Raw genomic sequence first — 23,029 nt, 5'->3', positions numbered from 1 at the left:
ATAATGGTGGAAGAAATAGGTTTAGCAACGCAAGCCTTTTCCATCATCCACTCAGCAACAGACAGAGAATTCTAAGCAGAATCCATCTAGCTTAGCAAATATAGTCTCTGATCTATCTAAGGCCACTGTAAGTTTCATGAATGAAACAAGGTCGTCCATTAGAAATTTAGAGGCACAAGTAGGCCAGCTGAATAAAAGAGTCACTGAAATCCCTCCAAGTACTCTCCCAAGCAATACAGAAGAAAATCCAAAAAGAGAGTGCAAGGCCATAGCCTTACATGATGTGGCCGAACCCAAAGAGGAGGAGGAGAACGTGAATCCTAGTGAGGAAGACCTCCTGGGACATTCAGTAACCAATAAGGAGTATCCCTTTGAGGAACCAAAGGAATCTGAGGCTCATCTAGAGACCATAGAGATTCTATTGAACCTCCTTCTGCCCTTCATGAGCTCTGATGAGTATTCTTCCTCTGAAAAGGATGAAGACATTACTGAAGAGCAAGTTGCTAAATACCTTGGTGCAATCATGAACCTGAATGCCAAATTATTTGGTAATGAGACTTGGGAAGATGAACCTCCCTTGCTCACCAATGAACTAAATGCATTGGATAGGCAGAAATTACCTCAGAAGAAACAGGATCCAGGCAAATTCTTAATACCCTGTACCATAGGCACCATGACCTTTGAGAAGGCTCTGTGTGACCTGGGGTCAGGAATAAACTTAATGCCACTCTCTGTAATGGAGAAACTTGGGATCTTTGAGGTACAAGCTGCTAGAATCTCTTTAGAGATGGCAGACAACTCAAGAAAACAGGCTTATGGACTAGTAGAGGAAGTGTTAGTAAAGGTTAAAGGCCTTTACATCCCTGCTGATTTCATAATCCTAGACACTGTGAAGGAAGAGGATGAATCCATCATCCTTGGAAGACCCTTCCTAGCCACAGGAAGAGCTGTGATTGATGTGGACAGAGGAGAATTGGTCCTTCAACTGAATGAGGACAACCTTGTGTTTAAGACTCAAGGATCTCCTTCTGTAACCATGGAGAGGAAGCATGAAAAGCTTCTCACATTGCAGAGTCAACCAAATCCCCCACAGTCAAACTCTAAGTTTGGTGTTGGGAGGCCACAACCAAACGTTAAGTTTGGTGTTGAACCCCCATATTCAAACTCTAAGTTTGGTGTTGGGAGGTTCCAACCTTGCTCTGATTATCTGTGAGGCTCCATGAGAGCTCACTGTCAAGCTATTGACATTAAAGAAGCGCTTGTTGGGAGGCAATCCAATGTTATTTAATCATATCTATTTTATTTTATTTTTGTCATTTCGTGTTTTATTAGGTTGAAGATCATGTGAAGTCACAAAAACTACTGAAAAATCAAAAACAGAATGAAAAATAGCATTGAAAACAGCACACCCTGGAGGAGAGCAGTCTGGCGTTTAAACGCCAGAAACAAGCATCTGTCTGGCGTTTAACGCCAGAAACAAGCACCAAGCTGGCGTTTAACGCAAAAAACAAGCATCTGCCTGGCGTTAAATGCCAGAAACAAGCTACATTTGGGCATTTAACGCCAGAAACAGGCAGCAGTCTAGCGTTAAACGCCAGGATTGCACAGCAAGGGCGTTTTACACGCCTAATTGGAGCAGGGATGTTAAGTCCTTGACCCCACTTGATCTGTGGACCCCACATGATCCCCTCAGGATCTGTGAACTCCACAGGATCCCCACTTTCACTTTTCTCCTCTTCACACCTTTTCATAACTCTCTTCCCCAAATACCCTTCACCAATCACCTCAATCACTCTTTCCCATCACCTCTTCACCACTCACATCCATCCTCTCTTCCCCATAAACCCCACCTACCTTCAAAATTCAAACTAATTTCCCTCCCAAACCCAACCCTAATGGCCGAACCCTACACCCCCCTCACTCCTATATAAACCCCTCACTCCTTCTTCATTTTCACACAACACAACCCTCTCTTCTTCTCCTTGGCCGAATACATCTTCTTCCCCCATCTCCTCCATTTTCTTCTTCTTCTAATACTTTCTTTCTTCTTTTGCTCGGGGACGAGCAAAAAATTTTAAGTTTGGTGTGGTAAAAGCATAGTTTTTTGTTTTTCCATAACCATTTATGGCACCTAAGGCCAGAGAAACCTCTAGAAAGAGAAAAGGGAAAGCAATTACTTCCACCTCTGAGTTATGGGAGATGTAGAGATTCATCTCAAAGGTCCATCAAGACCACTTCTATGAAGTTGTGGCCAAGAAGAAAGTGATCTCTGAGGTTCCTTTCAAACTCAAAAAGAATGAGTATCCGGAGATCTGACTTGAGATCCAAAGAAGAGGTTGGGAAGTTCTCACCAACCCCATTCAACAAGTCGGGATCTTAATGGTTCAAGAATTCTATGCCAATGCATGGATCACTAGGAACCATGATCAAAGTGTGAACCCAAATCCAAAGCATTGGCTCACCATGGTTCGGGGGAAATACTTAGATTTTAGTCCGAAAAATGTAAGGCTGGCGTTCAACTTGCCAATGATGGAAGAAAATGCACGCCCCTACACTAGAAGGGTCAACTTTGATCAAAGGTTGGACCAAGTCCTCATGGACATATGTGTAGAAGGAGCTCAATGGAAAATTGACTCAAGAGGCAAGCCGGTTCAATTAAGAAGGCATGACCTCAAACCAGTGGCTAGGGGATGGCTAGAGTTCATTCAACGCTCAATCATTCCTACTAGTAACCGGTCTGAAGTTACTATAGACCGGGCCATCATGATCTATAGTATCATGATTAGAGAGGAGGTGGAAGTTCATGAGATTATACCTTAAAAACTTTACAAGGTCGCTGACAAGTCCTCCACTTGGGCAAGGTTAGCCTTTCCTCACCTCATATGCCACCTCTGCAATTCGGCTAGAATTGACATAGAGGGAGACATCCTCATTGAAAAGGACAAGCCCATCACTAAGAAAAGGATGGAGCAAAAAAGAGATCATGGACCTCAACATGAGCATGAGGAAATTCCTCACCATGAAATCCCTGAGATGCCTCAGGGGATGCACTTTCCTCCACAAAACTATTGGGAGCAAATTAACACTTCCCTAGGAGAATTAAGCTCCAAAATGGGACAACTAAGGATGGAGCACCAAGAGCATTCCATCATCCTCCATGAAATTAGAGAAGATCAAAGAGCTATGAGGGAGGAGCAACAAAGACAAGGAAGAGACATAGAGAAGCTCAAAAGCACCATTGGTTCTTCAAGAAGAGGAAGACGCCACCCTCACTAAGGTGGTCTCATTCCTTAATCTTCTTGTCTATTTATTTTCTGTTTTCGGTTTCCATGCTTCATGTTTAATTATGTTTGTGTCTTTACTATATGATCATTAGTGTTTAAGTGTCTATGTCTTAAAGCTATGAATGTTCTATGAATCCATCACCTCTCTTAAATGAAAACTATTTTAAAAACAAAAGAACAAGAAGTATAGGGTTTCGAATTCATCCTTGAAATTAGTTTAATTATTTTGATGTGGTGACAATACTTTTTGTTTTCTGAATGAATGCTTGAACAGTGCATATGTCTTTTGAAGTTGTTGTTTATGAATGTTAAATATGTTAGCTCTTGAAAGAATGATGAAAAGGAGACATGTTATTTGATAATCTGAAAAATCATAAAAATGATTCTTGAAGCAAGAAAAAACAGTGAATACAAAAGCTTGCAGAAAAAAAAAGAAAGAAAAAGAAAAAGCAAGCAGAAAAAGCCAAAAGCTCTTTAAACCAAAAGGCAATAGCAAAAAGCCAATAGACCTTAAAACCAAAAGGCAAGGGTAAATAAAAAGGATCCAAGGCTTTGAGCATGAGTAGATAGGAGGGCCTAAAAGAATAAAATCCTGGCCTAAGCGGCTAAACCAAGCTGTCCCTAACCATGTGCTTGTGGCGTGAAGGTGTCAAGTGAAAACTTGAGACTGAGCGGTTAAAGTCAAAGTCCAAAGCAAAAAAAGAGTGTGCTTAAGAACCCTGGACACCTCTAATTGTGGACTTTAGCAAAGCTGAGTCACAATCTGAAAAGGTTCACCCAGTTATGTGTCTGTGGCATTTATGTATTCGGTGGTAATACTGGAAAACAAAGTGCTTAGGGCCACGGCCAAGACTCATAAAGTAGCTGTGTTCAAGAATCAACATACTGAACTAGGAGAATCAATAACACTATCTGAACTCTGAGTTCCTATAGATGCCAATCGTTCTGAACTTCAATGGATAAAGTGAGATGCCAAAACTATTCAAGTCCCGCAAATCTGATGGGAGCTAAGTTTCATTGATATTTTGGAATTTATAATATATTCTCTTCTTTTTATCCTATTTGATTTTCAGTTGCTTGGGGACAAGCAACAATTTAAGTTTGGTGTTGTGATGAGCGGATAATTTATACGCTTTTTGGCATTGTTTTTACATAGTTTTTAGTATGATTTTGTTAGTTTTTAGTATATTTTTATTAGTTTTTAAATAAAATTCACATTTCTGGACTTTACTATGAGTTTGTGTGTTTTTCTATGATTTTAGGTAATTTCTGGCTGAAATTAAGGGACTTGAGCAAAAATCAGATTCAGAGGTTGAAGAAGGATTGCAGATGCTGTTGGATTCTGACCTCCCTGCACTCAAAGTAGATTTTCTGGAGCTACAGAACTCCAAATGGTGCGCTCTCAATTGCGTTGGAAAGAAGACATCCAGGTTTTTCCAGAAATATATAATAGTCCATACTTTGCCCGAGTTTAGACAACGCAAATTGGCGTTCAACGCCAGTTCCATGCTGTATTCTAGAGTTAAAACGCCAGAAACAGGTTGCAAAGTGGAGTTAAATGCCAGAAACAGGTTACAAGCTGGCGTTCAACTCCAAGAGAAGCCTCTACATGCGTAAAGCTCAATGCTCAGCCCAAGCACACACCTAGTGGGCCCCAGAAGTGGATTTCTGCATCATTTACTTATCTTTGTAAACCCTAGTAACTAGTTTAGCATAAATAGGACTTTTTACTATTGTATTTACATCTTCGGATCAACTTTTGATCATGTTTTGATGATTGAACCCTCCTTGGGAGGCTGGCCATTCGGCCAAGCCTGGACCTTGTTCTTATGTATTTTCAACGGTAGAGTTTCTACACACCATAGATTAAGGTGTGGAGCTCTGCTGTTCCTCATGAATTAATACAAAGTACTATCATTTTTCTATTCAATTCAAGCTTATTCTGATTCTAGGATATTCATTCATACTTCAATATGAATGTGATGATCATGACAGTCATCATCATTCCCAACCTATGAACGCGTGCCTGACAACCACTTCCATTCTACCTTAGATTGAATGAGTATCTCTGGGATTCCTTAATCAGAATCTTCGTGGTATAAGTTAGAATCCATGGATGGCCATTCTTGAGATCCAGAAAGTCTAAACCTTGTCTGTGGTATTCCGAGTAGGATCTGGGAAGGGATTGCTGCGACGAGCTTCAAACTCGCGAGTGCTAGGCGTAGTGACAGATGCAAAAGGATCAATGGATCCTATTCCAGTATGATCGAGAACCGACAGATGATTAGCCATGCAGTGATAGTGCATTGGACAATTTTCACAGAGAGGACAGGATGTAGCCATTGACAATGGTGATGCCTAACATACAGCTTGCCATAGAAAGGAGTATGAATAATGGGATGAAGACAATAGGAAAGCAGAGGTTCAGGAGGAACGAATGCTTCTCTATATGCTTATCTAAAATTCTCACCAATGAATTACATAAGTATCACTATCTTTATTTCATATTTTATTTATCTTTTAATTACTAAATCTCCATAATCAATTGAATCCACTTGACTGAGATTTACAAGGTGACCATAGCTTGCTTCAAGCCGACAATCTCCGTGGGATCGACCCTTACTCACCTAAGGTTTATTACTTGGACGACCCAGTGCACTTGCTGGTTAGTTGTGCGAAGTTGTGACAAAGAACTAAGATCATGAACGTGTGTATTGAGTTTTTAGCGCCGTTACCAAGGAATGGAACCGTCACGATTTCTGCGTACCAATAAGCTAAGGCATATTAACTAACACTTGATGCAAGAGTGAAGTCAAAGCATAGGCAAATGACATGAAGAGCATGTTGCATCAAGCTTAATCAATAATTGACACAAACAAGATTATTAATAAGCATGAGAGCATTTGGTCCCATCCTAACTCAATGATGATGAGGTATAAAAATAAGAGATCATGAGTTAGGAAGAACTAAAGCACCAATCTTATCTGTAGAGTAAATATTACAATTAATGCCAAACAAGTCCCAAAGCATCAAGATTAACCAAGAAATTCTCAAAAATTGAATATAATAATCCAACACCATTATTAAAATAAGAAACTTATAAAATAAAATAAGAATAAGCTATAAAAATAGAATTAAAATGCAATGAATGATAATATGCAAATGCAACATAAAAAAGAAGATGAAAATAAGAAAAATAAAGAGTGAAAATTTTGAAAAGAAAGTAAGAAAGGAAGAAAGAAGAAGAAAGAAAGAGGAAGAAACTAGAAGGAAAAGAAGAGAAGAAGGGAAAAAGAAAATTGGGCAGAACAGGGGAAAAACAGGGCACGGAGGGCGACGCGTACGCGTCACGCACGCGTGTGCGTGGGTGGGCAGGCGAGACAGGCGACGCGGACGCACATAGCACGCATACGCGTAGATGTGAAGTTGGCGACCGACGCGGACACGTCATGTACGCTTGCGCATCAGGTCGCGGGCACAGAATATGCACAACTTTGGCACAACTCTCTGGTTTTTGTACCAAGAGTGTGAGATGTGTAACAACCCTGATTTTCAAGTATGCGAGATCTTTTCTGAAGGCATGAAATCCTCCAAAAGATCAGTAAGAGGAGAACCTCTGATATATCATCAAGTATCTCAATCCTCATTGTCATTATGTCATCTTTTAGATAGAACCTTTTCTGAGGCACGCTCGATAACATAGTCACGAAAAACCCAGCTTTTGAACCGTATCGGTTAAGAGTTTTGATTCTCTTTTTCGTAAATAGTCTCAGTTTGACGATCCGGACTTGATTCATGAAAGAAGAAAGATAATAGTATAAAATTATCATTATATTAGTATTAGAATATGCTTGAATGATATTATAAGGTTACCTAGTCTGTTTTAGTTAAAAACAAAGAAATCGGTTTAACCGGATTCACAGTTTACTGGTGCAGCTTAGCACCAGCACTCTCTGATGACTTTAGCAATGATAATGCCTCATCATACATGATTTATTCTCATATTAAATATGATACTATTGTCATTCATGATAGTAGCTCAGAAAAGAAGTTTTAGAGATGTTTTTACAAGTGTTCCGATACACCTAGTTTTAGTAGTTATACACTTGAGATATTTTAATATTATTTTAATCCACCTTCAAGCCAACCAATCAAAACTCACCCTACACCCCCAAAACCCCCAAGGCTGGTTCATTTTCACCTTGTAGCCGAAATTCTCAAGAGAGAAAAAGAGAGAAAAGTTCTTAGTTCCAAATCTTCAAAGCTTGATTTCTGCTGAACTAAAACTCAAATCAAAATTCCAATCCAACCAAAATGATCCTCGATTCTTTCTCTACATAATCATATGACTTATCAAGGCTGGAATCAAGGTGAGTTGGCTGCACCATCTCTCTTTTGATTCAGTTTCAAGGAAACATGCTTAAACATGTGTTTTCTTGATGTTCTTCCTTAGGAATCATGCTTAACTTGACTTGAGGGCCAAGAAACGTGACTTTCCAGCAAGTCTAAGGTTAGAAATCACGTCCTAATGTGCTGAGTGAGATATGGTTAGTTGAGGGTTTTTGAATTTAAAGTTGTTCTTGATGTGATTTCGGAGGAAAAAGTGCTTAAGGACCACCTGAAAGTCTAACCGAATTAGGAGCAGCAAAACCAGGTAGGGTTTGACGAATTTAATCTTGATTGATTGTGTTTGAGTTGTGTGATTATGATATGGTTTGGATGTGCTTGAAATTGATGGTTTATATGAGTGATTCTTGTTGAAATTTTGGTGAAAATTTGATGAAATTTGATGATATTCAACTTTGAACTTATGTTCTTCATGGCTGCTGGAAAACGAAACCCTAGGCCCTAAATTGGGGTTCAATTTGTGTTAAAATAATGTACAAAAGATGGGATTTTAGTGGCTGGGAATTTATTTTGAATTTTGGTAAAAATCGGTTGTTGAAAAGACTGAAAAACGGGTAAAAACAGAGAAAGAATCTGAAGAATTTATGAAGAACATGAAGAACACTTTGAGTGTGATGAAGAATATTGAAGAACACCTTTTAGATCTTAAAAAGGGCAAGGAATTAATTATTTTGGTGTTTGAGGGGTTATTTGGTAATTTCTGAAAGTTAGGGTGGTTAAAGTAGAAATATTAAAAGTTACGGGTGGTAAAAAGTGAATTTTAAAGGTTAAAAGGTAAAGGCAAGGTAATTTTCGAAAATTAATGATAAAATAATAAATAATAATAAAATATTAAATAATAATATTTAATTAAAAATAATATTTTAATAAAAATAATAAAATAACACAAAAAAGGCAATTTTCTGTAAAAGCTTTGGAAAGACAACTTTAAGCGCAGAATCATATAATTACTTTCATAAAACACTTAGGGAGTGGTAGGAACACATTAGTGAGGAAAAGATAAAAGAAAGATAAAAATTTGAAGAAAAGATAAAAGTCGAAGAAAAAGTCTGTAAACTTTTAATGACAGAAAAATAGACAGAGATTAGTGAACGAACTAGGGCAACATAGTTAGTTCTTGAGTTCCAACTAGGGTTAGGTATAATATGAAAAGTTAAACTGTTTCAGTATAGACTTAATGAACCTATACCTGGAATAGACTAACTATTCATACCGAAATTTACATAAGCTTTAAATAAATATGTTAAGCAGAGAAATCAAAGCAGAGTAAAGAAACACAAAGAACATAGTAACCAGAGAAGAATAAAGGGATACAGAGAAAAGAGTAATTAGAGGAAAGTAAAAAGACAAAGAGAAAAGAGTAATGTGATAAAGAGAAATGGTTTGACTTAAGATGTTGTAAAAGTAAAAGCTGTAGAGTTTGTATAGCATGATTGAACAGAGAAAGAAAGAGGTACTGCATAAGAATGTGAAAGTGATGATGAATAATGAGAATGTTAATGAATGATAATAATGAGAATGATTAGGTAAGAATCTGCTACAGAGAGGTAGTCAGATAGATGGTGGTACGACCACTGAGAACGCTTTCCTGGGATACCTTGCTATACTGCTTTGTTGTAAGACAGAGGTTGCTTACAGAGGTATTGAGATGAGTGTGGTCCTGTAAGACAGAGGTTGCTTACAGTGAGTGTGTTGTTGCTCCTATAAGACAGAGGTTGCTTACTGTGAGTATGTTGTTGCTCCTGTAAGACAGAGGTTGCTTACAGTGAGTCTGTTGGGCGTATATCGGCTAATAAGTGCCGCCCTGCAAGACAAAGGTTGCTTGCAGTGGATACCCTGCAAGACAAAGGTTTCTTGCAGTGGATATTGCCAACAGAAAAGCCTCATCCAGACAGAGGTTGCTGGGTAACGTCGGGAGCGGGTATGTAACTGATAGATGAGCTCATTAACTGCACTAGGGCTAGACATGTATCATATTTGTTGTGCATTTCCTCTGTTATGATTGTTGTTTGAATGTATGCCTTCTTTGTTTTCATTCTATTCTCTATGTCTGTGTTTTGTTTACTTGTATTCTTTTGTTTGTGTTTTGCTTTTTGTTTTCTCTATTTTCTCTATTTATCTATCTTCTGTTTACTACTTCTCTATATTCTGTTATTCGTCTGCCAAACAACACAGAATTAATAAACTTAACTAATAACCCCGACCCTACTAAGAACTCCCCTGTTCTTACCCCTTCTCTCTCCCTTCCCCCTTCAGATGGAAGTAAGAGTACCTTACCGTAGTTCATTGATGATGGTTCTGCAAAGAGGACTCCGCTCTAGATAGTCTTCTGAGTCTAGGGTGAATCTCTGGTGCACGAATTGTGAATCACACTCTTCACACTCATACCACTAACCAGCAAGTGCACTGGGTCGTCCAAGTAATACCTTACGTGAGTAAGGGTCGAATCCCACGGAGATTGTTGGTTTGAAGCAATCTATGGTTATCTTGCAATTCTCAGTCAAGAAGTCAATTATATTTATTAGTTGAATTGTGAATAAACAAGAGAGCATGGATTAAAGGTTACTTGTTATGCAGTAATGGAGAATATGTTGGAGTTTTGGAGATGCTTTGTCTTCAGAATTTCTGCTTTCCTCTGTCTTCTGATTCACGCACGCACGTCCTCCTATGGCAAGCTGTGTGTAGGTGGATCACCGTTGTCAATGGCTACCATCCATCCTTCTAGTGAAAAGGGTCTAGGTGCGCTGTCACCGCACGGCTAATCATCTGCAGGTTCTCAGTCGTACCGGAATAGGATTTACTATCCTTTTGCGTCTGTCACTACGCCCAGCACTCGCGAGTTTGAAGTTCATCACGGCCATCCAATCCTAGAATCCTACTCGGAATACCACAGACAAGGTTTAGACTTTCCGGATTCTCATGAATGCCGCCATCAATCTAGCTTATACCACGGAGATTCTGATTAAGGAATCTAAGAGATATTCATTCAATCTGATGTGGAACGGAGGTGATTTTCAGACACACGTTCGTGTATTGAGGAAGGTGATGAGTGTCACTGATCATCACCTTCTCCATAGTTAGGCGCGAATGGATATCTTAGATAGGAACACACATGTTTGAATGGAAAACAAAAGTACTTGCATTAATTTATCGAGACACAGCAGAGCTCCTCACCCCCAACAATGGAGTTTAGAGACTCATGCCGTCAAAGAGTACAAAGTTCAGATCTAAAAATGTCATGAGATACAAAATAAATCTCTAAAAGTTGTTTAAATACTAAACTAGTAACTTAGGTTTACAGAAAATGAGTAAACTATAACAGATAGTGCAGAAATCCACTTCTGGGGCCCACTAGGTGTGTGCTGGGGCTGAGACTAAAGCTTCTCACGTGCCTGGGGCTGTTTTGGGCATTCAACGCCAGCTTTGGATCCTTTTCTGGCGTTGAACTCCAACTAGCAACTTGTTTCTGGCGCTGGACGCCAGAATTGGGCAGAGAGCTGGCGTTGAACGCCAGTTTACGTCGTTTATCCTTGAGCAAAGTATGGACTATTATATATTGATGGAAAGCCCTGGATGTCTACTTTCCAACACAATTGGAAGCACGCCATTTGGAGTCATGTAGCTCCAGAAAATCCATTTTGAGTGCAGGGAGGTCAGAATCCAACAGCATCAGCAGTCCTTTTTCAGCCTGAATCAGATTTTTGCTCAGCTCCCTCAATTTCAGCCAGAAAATACCTAAAATTATAGAAAAACACACAAACTCATAGTAAAGTCCAGAAATGTGGATTTTGCCTAGAAACTAATGAAAATAAACTGAAAACCAACTAAAACATACTAAAATCTATATGAAATTAACCCCAAAAAGCGTATAAAATATCCGCTCATCAATCTCGTTCTCCATTATATGTATATACTGTGAGACCAGCCAATGTCTGCACCCCGTTTGTACGCGAGCTATAACCCTATTCCAGTGTACGAGACTCCTATTATGTGGCTACTTGATGAGGTACCAGAGAAACGTCAAATGGAAATGTCTGATCGTGCAGAGGAGTAGTAGATGATGTTCCACCTTTTGATGACGTTCCACCTGACTTGAGTTTTGAAGACTTAGAACGTACTTTCCCTCGCTTTAGTAGTTTAGAGGGACTTGGTGAGTATAGAGTCTAGGCTAGCTTGGGTGCCAGCTTAGGGACTTCTTGAATAGGTCAGGGCCTGGGATGTTGTATGTATATATATGTATATAGTTATTATCTAGCTATATCTAGGGGTATCCTAACTAAAAGTCTATACTTAAATAAAAGCTGGATCACTGAATGTTGTTGACTGCTTGTGATGTATTTATGTGTGGTTGTTTATAACTATTTTATCTGTTATTAGTTGTGAATTGATTATGAATGATTCCGTCTATTAATCCAAACATTTTGATGCCAGGACATTTTGGCCAGTTTCACTGACCTTTTCTTTATTGTTTTAGGGTAGTTTCATGCACTTTCTTAGGAAATAAGCAAGTTTTGGGTAAATAATCACTTACATCTTGATTCAAGCAAACATTGTGAATTTTATATGATTTTATGAGAATTATGCATGAATTGAATGATAAAATGAATGATGCATGATCTCATGGGATAGAACCTAGCTTTGATGCACTTTATTTGCTTGATTTCAGGACAAAGGAAGCAAGGAAGATGCCACATTAATAGCCACGTTAGTCTAACTAACATGACCATTAATGTGGAATGGAGGATAGCTTGCAACGTTATTGAGAAAAGTGATCGCCAGTAACGCCTTTGTGAGCCATCATAGCCCACGTTAGTTGCCACGTTAACTACGTTAACGTGGAAGCTAACGTGGAAGAGAAGTAAAGCTCAAACGATAGCGGTAAAAGTGAATGCACTAACGTTGGAAAAAGGGGCACACCTAGCCATGTTAAGAGTCACGTTAAATACATTAACGTGAACTCTAACGTGGAAGGAACAAAGAAGTGCCAACGTTAGTGACACTCACCTTTATCACTACCACGTTAGAAGTCACGTTAACCTAAGTAACGTGAACTCTAACATGGGAAGAAGGGGTGTTTGGAGCGTTAGTGACAAAGGTAAGTGTCACTAACACTCTCGAGGCCAAGGTATGCCCACATTAAGAGCCACGTTAGTTATACTAACATGGACTCTAACGTGAGAAAAGGGGGCTAAGCGCAATGTTATTGAAAAAAGTAAACCCCAATAACATTCGCGAAGGATCAAGAGGCAACGTTAGTGGTCACGTTAGTGCCACTAATGTTGAAGTTAACGTGAACCATCTTGGGCTAGAAACGTTAGTGAAAAAGGTGATTGTCCCTAACGTCCTCGAACCCACTTTTTCACTTAAATGTTAACACCACTAACATCCTAGCTAAAATCCATGCCTACTTCACACTTTCTTTGCAAGTAAAGCTGAGCCCACTGAAGATTCCAAACTGCTTTAAACTCTAGATCCAAAGGCCCATACCCAAAGACTTGAAGAGCCAACTAGAAGATCAGAAGAGTAGTATATATAGGAGTAGTTTTGAACTAGAGAGAAACTTTTGGATTGGGAGAACTACTCTCTGTATAATTTTACTTTCTCTGCAACTTCTAGTTTTACTTTTCAGAAAGCATTCTCCATCTTTGTTTTCTATTCCCAGAGCTATGAACAACTAAACCCCTTTCATTGGGTTAGGGAGCTCTGTTGTAATTTGATGGATCAATAATAGTTTTCATTATTCTTCTTCTTTCTTTTCTCTTGATTTTACTAGAAAGCTTTCAATCTTCATCCAATTGGGTAGTTGTCTTGGAAAAGAAGCTATTCATACTTGGATCTCTTCAGAACCTTGGAAGAGGAATGAAGAGATCATGCTAGAAATACTTTCTCATGTTGGACCAAATTGGGGTTTGGATAGATATAGTGACATATAATTCTACCAACACTTTGATTTGGAAATACATGTGGTATAATCAGTGACCATACTTCATCTCTTCTCATGAGCAATTGGACCAAGGAATTGGCTATTGATCAAGATTTGAGAGATTGAATTACCAAGGAATTGGAGTTCAATCACTTAAGATTGCCAAGGAGATCAATGAATGCATTGATTGAGGAAGAGATGAAAATGAACTTGATCTGGAGAATGCAACATCTCCTAAGCCCAATGAATCCCCCATTTCTGATCTTACCCATTCTCTTTAATTTCTGCAATTTACTTTCCTGCTAAATTCCCCATTCCCTATTTAACATTCTGCAATTTACTTTCCGCCATTTACATTCAGCTTTTTATTTCCAGTATTTACATTTTCTACTATTTACTTTCCCGCCATTAAATTTCCTGCAACTCTCACATTGAATTCTGCTTAGCTCATCTAGAACATTCCTCTAATTAAAGTTGATTGACCAATCAATCCCTGTGGGATTCGACCCCACTCTATTGTGAGTTTTTACTTGATGACAATTCGGTATACTTGCCGAGGGAAATTGTTGAGAGACAAGTTTTCGTGCATCAAGTTTATGGCGCTGTTGCCGGGGATTGATTTTGTATCAACAATGATTAAATTGGTGGATAACTAGATTGAGCATTTTTTTTGTTTGATTTCATTTGAGTAATTCACTTTCAGTTTAGCTATATTCTTCTTTTTCCCCCACCCTTTTCTTAGTTGTTTACAATTCAGTTCACTAACCCACTAACTGTTTGATATATTGCATCACTCACACTAACAGCAATTCTAACAGGAATACTCTCTGCATCTACTCCCTTCTTGCTTTTGCCTTGTTGGTTGTATGACAGGTAGAAGAAGCGGGGCTTCAACTTCCTTTGATTCTGAACCTGAGAAGACCTTCCTTAGATTAAGGAGGGAAGCAAGAGGAAAGAGAGTAGTTGGTACGGAGGAAGAAGTAGAGTATTTTGAACCAGACATGGATGAGAATATGGAGAACCATCATGAAGAAGAAGCTCACAACCATGGCAGAGAAGGCCCAGTGCATCATGCTGGGCAAGAGAGAAGAGTTCTGGGATCCTACATCAATCCAAACCCAGGAAACTGTGGAAGTAGCATCCAAAAGCCAACCATACATGCCATTAACTTTGAACTTAAGCCACAGCTCATCACCCTTATTTAGAACAACTGTTCGTTCAGAGAGGGTGTCAAGAAGACCCCAATCAACATCTAACCACCTTCCTGAGGATCTGTGATACTGTGAAGTCTAATGGTGTTCATCCTGACACCTATAGACTGCTTCTATTCCCCTTATCACTCAAGAACAAAGCATCTAAATGGCTGGAATCCTTCCCGAAGGAGAGCTTAACAACCTGAGAAGATGTGGTGAACAAATTCTTCGTGAGATTCTATCCTCCTCAAAGAATCAACAGGTTGAGAGCTGAGGTTCAAACTTTCAGGCAACAAGATGGTGAGACTCTCTACGAAGCATGGGAAAGGTTTAAGGATCTGACGAGAAGGTGCCCACCAGATATGTTCAATGAATGGGTACAGCTACACATTTTTTATGAAGGCCTTTCTTATGAATCAAAGAAGGCAATAGACCACTCATCCGGGGGATCTCTGAACAAGAAGAAAAGTATTGAAGAAGCCATAGATGTCATTGAGACTGTAGCCGAGAATGACTACTTCTATGCCTCTGAAAGGGGCAACACTAGAGGAATAATGGAGCTAAACAATGTGGATGCACTGCTGGCCCAGAACAAGCTGATTACCAAGCAACTGGCTGACCTTACCAAGAAGATGGAGAGGAACCAAGTAGCAGCAATCACCACCTCATCAGCAACTCAAGAATGAGTAAATGCAGAGGCAGAGGGTGATCAGGATCAAGCCAACTACATTGGAAACTCACCAAGACATGCACATGATCCATACTCCAAGACTTACAATCCTGGTTGGAGGAACCACCCAAACTTTGGGTGGGAAAACCAACAAGATCAAGGCCAAGATCAGAGACGTCACAACCCCAACAACAATGCAGCTCACCAACATTCTACACAGAGATCATATCAGCACCTACCTAACAACACACCTCAACATCCATACCAAAGCCAGAATGGCCCTTCTCATCACTCCAACTCCAACTCACCATCATCCGAGGACAGACTATCAAGGATTGAGACTCTACTTGAAGGCATATGCAAAGAGATTCAAGATAACAAGGTGTTCAAAGAGGAGGTGTGAGCTAATCTCAAAAACCAGGGAGACACCATTCAGATGCTAGAATTTCAAGTGGGAAACCTCTCTAAGAAGATTCCCAAACCTACTGACAGCTTCCCAAGTGACACAGAGAAAAACCCGAGAGGTGAAGCAAAGAAAGTAAGATGGGAGGACTGCAAGATGGTCACTACAAGTGATAAAGGGACTGAGGAAGAGCCGAACAAACCATTAGAACAACCTGGAGACACATCAGCAGAGAAACAGGAAGAGGATCACCAAGAAACCAAAATTACACAGAAGGAGCTGCTGAGGCTCTATGCACCTTTTCCCCAAAGACTCAAGGATGGTGTAGAAAAGAGAATATACTCAAAGTTCCTTGACATATTTGCATCTCTCCATGTGAACATACCATTCATCAAGGCTCTCCAACAAATGCCCTCATACATTAAGTATATGATAGAGTTGTTGACCAGGAAAAGCTCACTCAAGGGAGGGCAGACAATAGTGATGAATAAGGAGTGCAGTGCTCTCATTCAACCAGAGTTGCCTACAAAAAAGAAAGACCCAGGGAGTTTTCACATCCCCTGTGCCATAGGAGAAACAATGTTTGACAAAGGGCTCTGTGACCTTGGAGCAAGCATCAACTTAATGCCTTTATCCCTTATGAAGAAGTTGCAGATCAATGAGCTAATGCCCACAGACGTAGTCATTAGGCTAGCTGACAAAACTCAAAAACAAGCAGTAAGAGTGGTTGAAAACGTGTTGGTAAAGGTTGGGAACTACTTCCTTCCTACAGACTTTGTCATATTGGAAATGGAAGAGAGTCACCTTCACCCAATCATATTGGAAAGACCATTCCTAGCTACAGCCAGAGCGCTCATAGATGTGGAGCGAAGAGAGCTAATATTGAGGATACATGACAAACAACTCGCATTCAATGTCTTTAAACCCTCACAAGAAGCAGCAGGAAAGCAAGGAACCAAGGAAAGAGCACGACAAAGCACTGGTGGAAGAAACAAGCATTGAATCATAGGGAATCCCTTTGGTTGATGAACAAGATAATCAGCAGCTGTCACAGCTCAAGGAAAATCAGGAGGAACCTAAACCACCACAGTCATATGAGACCAGCAACAAAATTTCCTTGAAAGAAGAAGCCATAAAGAGCAGAGCAACATCAAAAGGAACAAAGAAGAAGGCACCAAGGGGATGGAGGAACAAGAAGATCCCTACAGAGGATTTCTCTCCAGGGGATAAAGTGATCTCAGCTTATTGCCCAGTTATCCCACCTTATCTCCCCACTATCCCATCTCAGCTACCTAAAGTTTTCACCATCAACAGGATTTTCTCCTTAGAACATGTGAAGATTCTTGATGAAGCCAATGGAGATAGATTTACTGTGAGAGGGGAAGATCTAAAGCATTACCAACCACCCTGACAAAGGCAGAACGTCAAGCTAGTGACGCTAAAGAAGCGCTTCATGGGAGGCAACCCATGTTTTATATGCTTTTAAAAGTAGTCAATAATGCAAGTTTCATAAAGTCCAAATCAACTTTGAAATACACTTGACTGAATCTTTCCTTTTTGCAAAACATAGTGAAGAACAAGTTTGGTGTTCAAGGCATACTAAGAAAACATGAATGCAATTCATATCATGTTACTCTTAGAACCTTGAACAATTTCTTTTACACCACATGGCCACAAACTAAGTTTGGTGTCACCAATGTTGCATATATGGACAATCAATTAGTCAGTTAGTTTGTACTCATGAATAGCACTTAGTTAGTTAACAACAAAAATTTTAAAAAGTAGTTACTCTTTCTTTTCTTTTAAATTTTGCCGCCACTTTCCACAATTTCATTAATCACATCCCTTTATTTGTAGGAGAATTGATGGGACAATTGAAGGAGGAGGTTTCGGCCACTTCAAAAGGAGGGGACTATACACATGTCTCAAAGGGGAATGCATTGGGAAATGTTGCCATGCAACATTGGAAGAAGAACACGCTTGGAAACTGAACCAACCCCATCATAAAGTTGATGATCCTTGTGCTCATCCCATGCTAAACCCCATCCGTTCATCATACACCCACTCCATCAATCCACACCTTTCATTCACTCACCCCTTCCCTATATAAGCGGTTCTTATTCCATACTCTCTCACACATTCCAATTTCCATCCTTTACACTTCCCACTTTTGGCACCCAACTCCTCTTACCCCATCAAAAACACTCTCACTCACTCCCTTCACTACACCCCATCTTAACTGGCCGAATTCCATCATTAACCAATAATTCTTTACACCTTCACATATCAAAAATCACTTATGGCATCATCAAGCTCTAAGAGAAGAAAAGGGAAGGAGCCTATGGAGCAACACCCTTTTGATGAGAAGAAATTCAAAACCTTTCACCATGCATTGCAATATGGATGGATGGTTGATAAGGAGATCATATATGAGCTAGGCTTTCAAGTCAGAAAAACTAAGTGCCCCGAAATCACAGAGAAGGTGGAAAAAAGAAGATGGGAGCTCCTTACTGATCCAGTCATAAAAGTAAATGCAACTCTTGTAAGAGAGTTTTATGCAAATGCAGTCAAGTATGATAAGGCAGATGACTCGTGGACTTTAGCACCATGAGCATCATGAGGTCATTGAAGCTACGAGCCATACCATTTGCAGAAGAGAGCTATCACTCCAGAATAGAGGGAAGCCCCAATCATGACCAGATTGTACAAGATATTTGCGTGCAAGGAGCTAATTGGGTACGAGATCCTCAAGGGAAACCCAAGTTCGTCAAGAAAGGGGATGTAACGACCCAACTTCCAGCATGTCTAGATCATACTAGAAATCGAATGTTACCAACTTGTTTTTCTTTTTTGTATTATTAATTAATAAATATAAGCCTGTACGTTGTTAAAAGCCCGCGAATTTTACAAGTAAATTTTTTTTTTAACAAGAATAATTTAAAGTCGTATACCTTCCATATATCAAGGGATAATTAAACATTCACATACATAAGACAAAAGATAACAGAATATGGAACAACACACTATAATATACATCATGTTACAGAAGTGGTTCAGTTATATAAGCATAGAGCTATGGTACAGCACCCCTAAGTCAGTGACTCATATAGTATATACATATATGTACATAAGACGCCCTAGGGCTTGGCCTGACCAAAAGCCCCTAAGCTGGCACCCAGGCTAGCCTAACTCTGATATATGCCTATTCCCTCTAATCATGCTAACAAAAGTGAGGGAGACACTCTAATATACTGAAGTTAGACTAGGCGTCTCAAAAAGTCTCCTCAATCCTGGTCTAGAGTACCTCACGGAAAATCACCGGGCGAATGGTGATGCTCGCCTACTGGCGCCTCGCCTGGCTCATCGTCATCACTGTCAGAGGAGATAACTATGAAGTTAGGATCTTCCTCTGGATCTTCTTCTTCCTCGTCCTCTTCTTCTGCCGGAGTGATAGCAGAGGAACCACTGCTGGCCACAGGAACCATGAAAGGATAGCTACCAAACAAAATACAGTCGGGAGAAGGAGGTGGCGCCTCCATGATCTGATCATACTCATGTCCCTGCTGCTCATCAAAGACAGGAGGCTCGATCGGCTCAGGTAAAGGATCAAGCTCGGGTGGTAACACAGGAACACCCCACTCATCAAGGACAAAGGGTGCAGGAGGTGCCTCATGGATATGCTGGGCAGGTATAGGCTCATCAGGTAGAGGAGGTTCAAGTGGAGGAGGATAGTCAGGTGGAGGTGGCATCTGCTCTTCAGGATGAGGTATCCCAGGTGGGTGTAACCAAGATAAAGGAAAGTCATAGGGTGCATCAAGATTAAAGTATGTTGTCCTAATAGGGTATTGGAAAGATCTACCACGAACTACATAATTACGGATACGAGGTACCGCACAGTAGATGTAATACTCGCCACGCACTGGGTCCTCGTGGATGTACGGTGGATCAATCTCGTAGAATAGGACTCCCGTGTCCATCTGTAGAGGTGTAAGGGGTAAGAACTGGGGAGTTCTTAGTAAGGTCGGGGTTTACAGTTAAGTTCGTTTATAATGTCCGTGGTCATAGAAGTATAAATAAATATAGAGTAATATGTACATAATAGCAACATAAACTAACACATGAACAAGAGAGAAAATAGGAAGTAAATGCACATTCACACATTAACATGCAATCACATAGTTATGCTCAAACAAACAAGGAATAGAAAAAGAACACAAGAAGATAAGCAATAAATAATGCACAAACAAGTATGATGCATGTCTGTCCCTACTGCAGGTAATGAGCTCATTTGTCGGTTTCGACCCGCACCCGACGCAATCCGACCCTCCAAGTTAGATAAGGCCTTCCCAGAACTTAATCCCAGATTAAGTACCGCATACCCTCTACCAAGTGCTCTCGACTTGCAGGGCTGGTATTTGCTCAGGTCTCAATATACCGCAGGTATGCAAGTCAAGCCTCTACCAAGCATTCAGCTTGCAGGGCTGGTACTACTCTACCGTAGCCTGTCTGGGAAGCAACATCACAATACGGGCGTCCCCGCACAACATTCACAAGCATTGCCCGAAGGCTCATAATTCACATATAACCATACTTTCCATCATTTAGCAATCATCATAAATCAAGCATTACAACATCACAGAAAGCTCATTTTACAATTCTCTGTTTACTCTGTAAGGTCAGGTACACAGCTATATCACTTTTAACTCCTTTTCTTTTTAACTTAAACACATGTTTCAAAATCTTGTTTCTTTACCTCATATACCTCTATATCTTCTCTTATACCTCTTCTTAGGTGTTTAGTAAAGGAAATTAGAGAATTCTGGACTCAAATCTGCCTTCATGAGGCTTTCAGGAAAAACTATCTTTTTATCAACATTATATTATTGTTAATAAAATAATATTATTATTAAAATAATATTATTAATAAAATAATATATTAATATCTTATTATTAAAATAATAATATTTTATTTAACTTTCAAAAATTGCATTTTGACCCCCGGACTTCTTCGAAATTGCACTTTGACCCCTATAACTTTTAATATTTGCACTTTAGCCCCTCAACTTTTGATTAATTAATTTTCAACCCCAAACTTTTTAATAATCGTGCAGTGAATCTGTTGTTCACTTTTCTACCAATCTGTTACTTTATAATCGGACGATGAATGCTTCAGATTAATGCGTCTTGAAAATTTGTAGAATATCTAAAATATGTTTTATTTAAAAGAAAGTGCAAACAGTTTTTTCATCCCTTTAAGTCGGATAATTTCTGAATCTCAACTTGGTGCCTCATTAAAAAACCTTTTCAGGAAAAAGAGTGCATCCTATGATGAGATCTTTTACCTTCTCTAGCTATAGTACCTTCTTAGGTTGCAGGCGTGCCATGATCTGGGAAGCTCTCGTCCCTCGAGTTCGGACAGTCTGTAGTAGCCCTTCCCAAGTACTTCTATGACTCGGTAGGGTCTTTTCCAGTTTGCTGCCAGCTTTCCTTCTCCGGGTCGAGTTGTTCCAATATCATTTCGGATTAGGATGAGATCATTCTCAGAGAAACCTCTCGGCACTACCTTTTGATTATATTTGGAAACCATTCAACGTTTTAGTGCTTCTATCCTGATACGAGCTTTGTCTTGGATTTCAGGATGTAGGTCGAGCTCTTCCCTTTGAAGTTGGGAGTTCGCTTCCTCATTGTAATGAACCATTCTAGGCGACCTTTCCTCGACCTCTACTGGGATCATTGCATCCACTCCGTATGCTAGTCAAAATGGTGATTCATTTGCGGTGGAGTGTGGCATTGTTCGATATGCCCATAGGACTTGTGGAAGTTCTTCGGCCCAGGCTCCCTTTGCATCTTGCAGTCTCCATTTCAGCCCAGCCAATATGACTTTGTTGGCCACTTCGGCTTGTCCATTGGCTTGGGGATGTTCAACGGAGGTGAACTGGTGTTTTATGTTTAAGTCGGCTACTAACTTTCTGAAGCCCGTGTCTATGAATTGGGTGCTATTGTCTGTAGTGATGGAGTATGGAACCCCAAACCTTGTGACAATATTCCTATATAGGAATTTCCGGCTCCTTTGAGCAGTGGCGTTGGCTAGGGGCTCTGCCTCGATCCACTTTGTGAAATAGTCTACCCCGACTATGAGGAATTTAACTTGTCCCGATCCCTGGGGAAAGGGTCCGAGAAGATCGAGTCCCTATTTTGCAAATGGCCAAGGCGATGTTACACTGATGAGCTCTTCTGGCGGGGCGATGTGAAAGTTGGCATGTTTCTGGCATGGTGGGCATGTCCTTACAAACTCTGTAGCTCCCTTTTGTAGAGTTGGCCAATAAAATCCCGCCCGGAGTACTTTTTTGGTGAGAGCTTGTGCTCCGAGATGATTACCACAAATGCCACTGTGTACTTCCTCTAAAACTTCCCTTGTGTTAGAGGTCGGCACACATTTTAGTAGTGGTATTGAAATCCCTCTTTTATATAGGGTGTTGTTTATGATGGTGTAGTACTGAGCCTCCCGTTTTAACCTCTTTGCCTCCTTCTCATTTGTGGAGAGTGTTTCTGTTTTGAGGTAATTAATTATGGGGGTCATCCATCCTTGATCCTGACTTGTTATGGCTAGGACTTTTTCCTCTTCCGAGATTGATGGATTCTACAGCATTTCCTGGATGAGGCTTCTGTTGTTGCCCCTTGGTTTGGTGCTGGCTAATTTTGAGAGTGCATCAGCTCGAGCATTTTGTTCACGGGGTATGTGGTAGATCTTATATTCCCCGAGTTGTCCGAGCTGTTCCTTGGTTTTATCCAAATACTTTTTCATGGTGGGATCTTTGGCTTGGTAGCTCTCTGTTATTTGTGAGGTGACTACTTGTGAATCGCTGAAGATGTTGAGTTTTTGAGCTCCAGCCTCCTTAGCCAGCTTCAAACCAGCTAGTAATGCTTCATATTCCGCCTGGTTGTTTGAGGCCGGGAACCCAAATTTGAGGGAAAGCTCAACTTGGGTTCCTTGGTTGCTTTCTATTATCACACCTGCGCCGCTTCTAGTCTTATTTGAAGACCCGTCCACGTAGAAATTTCATTCTGTGGGGGTTTCCAGGGTATCTGTGAATTCTGCAATAAAGTCAGCCAAGTATTGTGATTTGATGGCTGTCTGAGCTTCATATT

The sequence above is a fragment of the Arachis ipaensis genome, chromosome B6 (genome assembly GCF_059453495.1).
Source record: "Arachis ipaensis isolate K30076 ecotype BB chromosome B6, ASM5945349v1, whole genome shotgun sequence".
NCBI lineage: Eukaryota > Viridiplantae > Streptophyta > Magnoliopsida > Fabales > Fabaceae > Arachis > Arachis ipaensis.
This window is presented reverse-complemented; position numbering follows the sequence as displayed.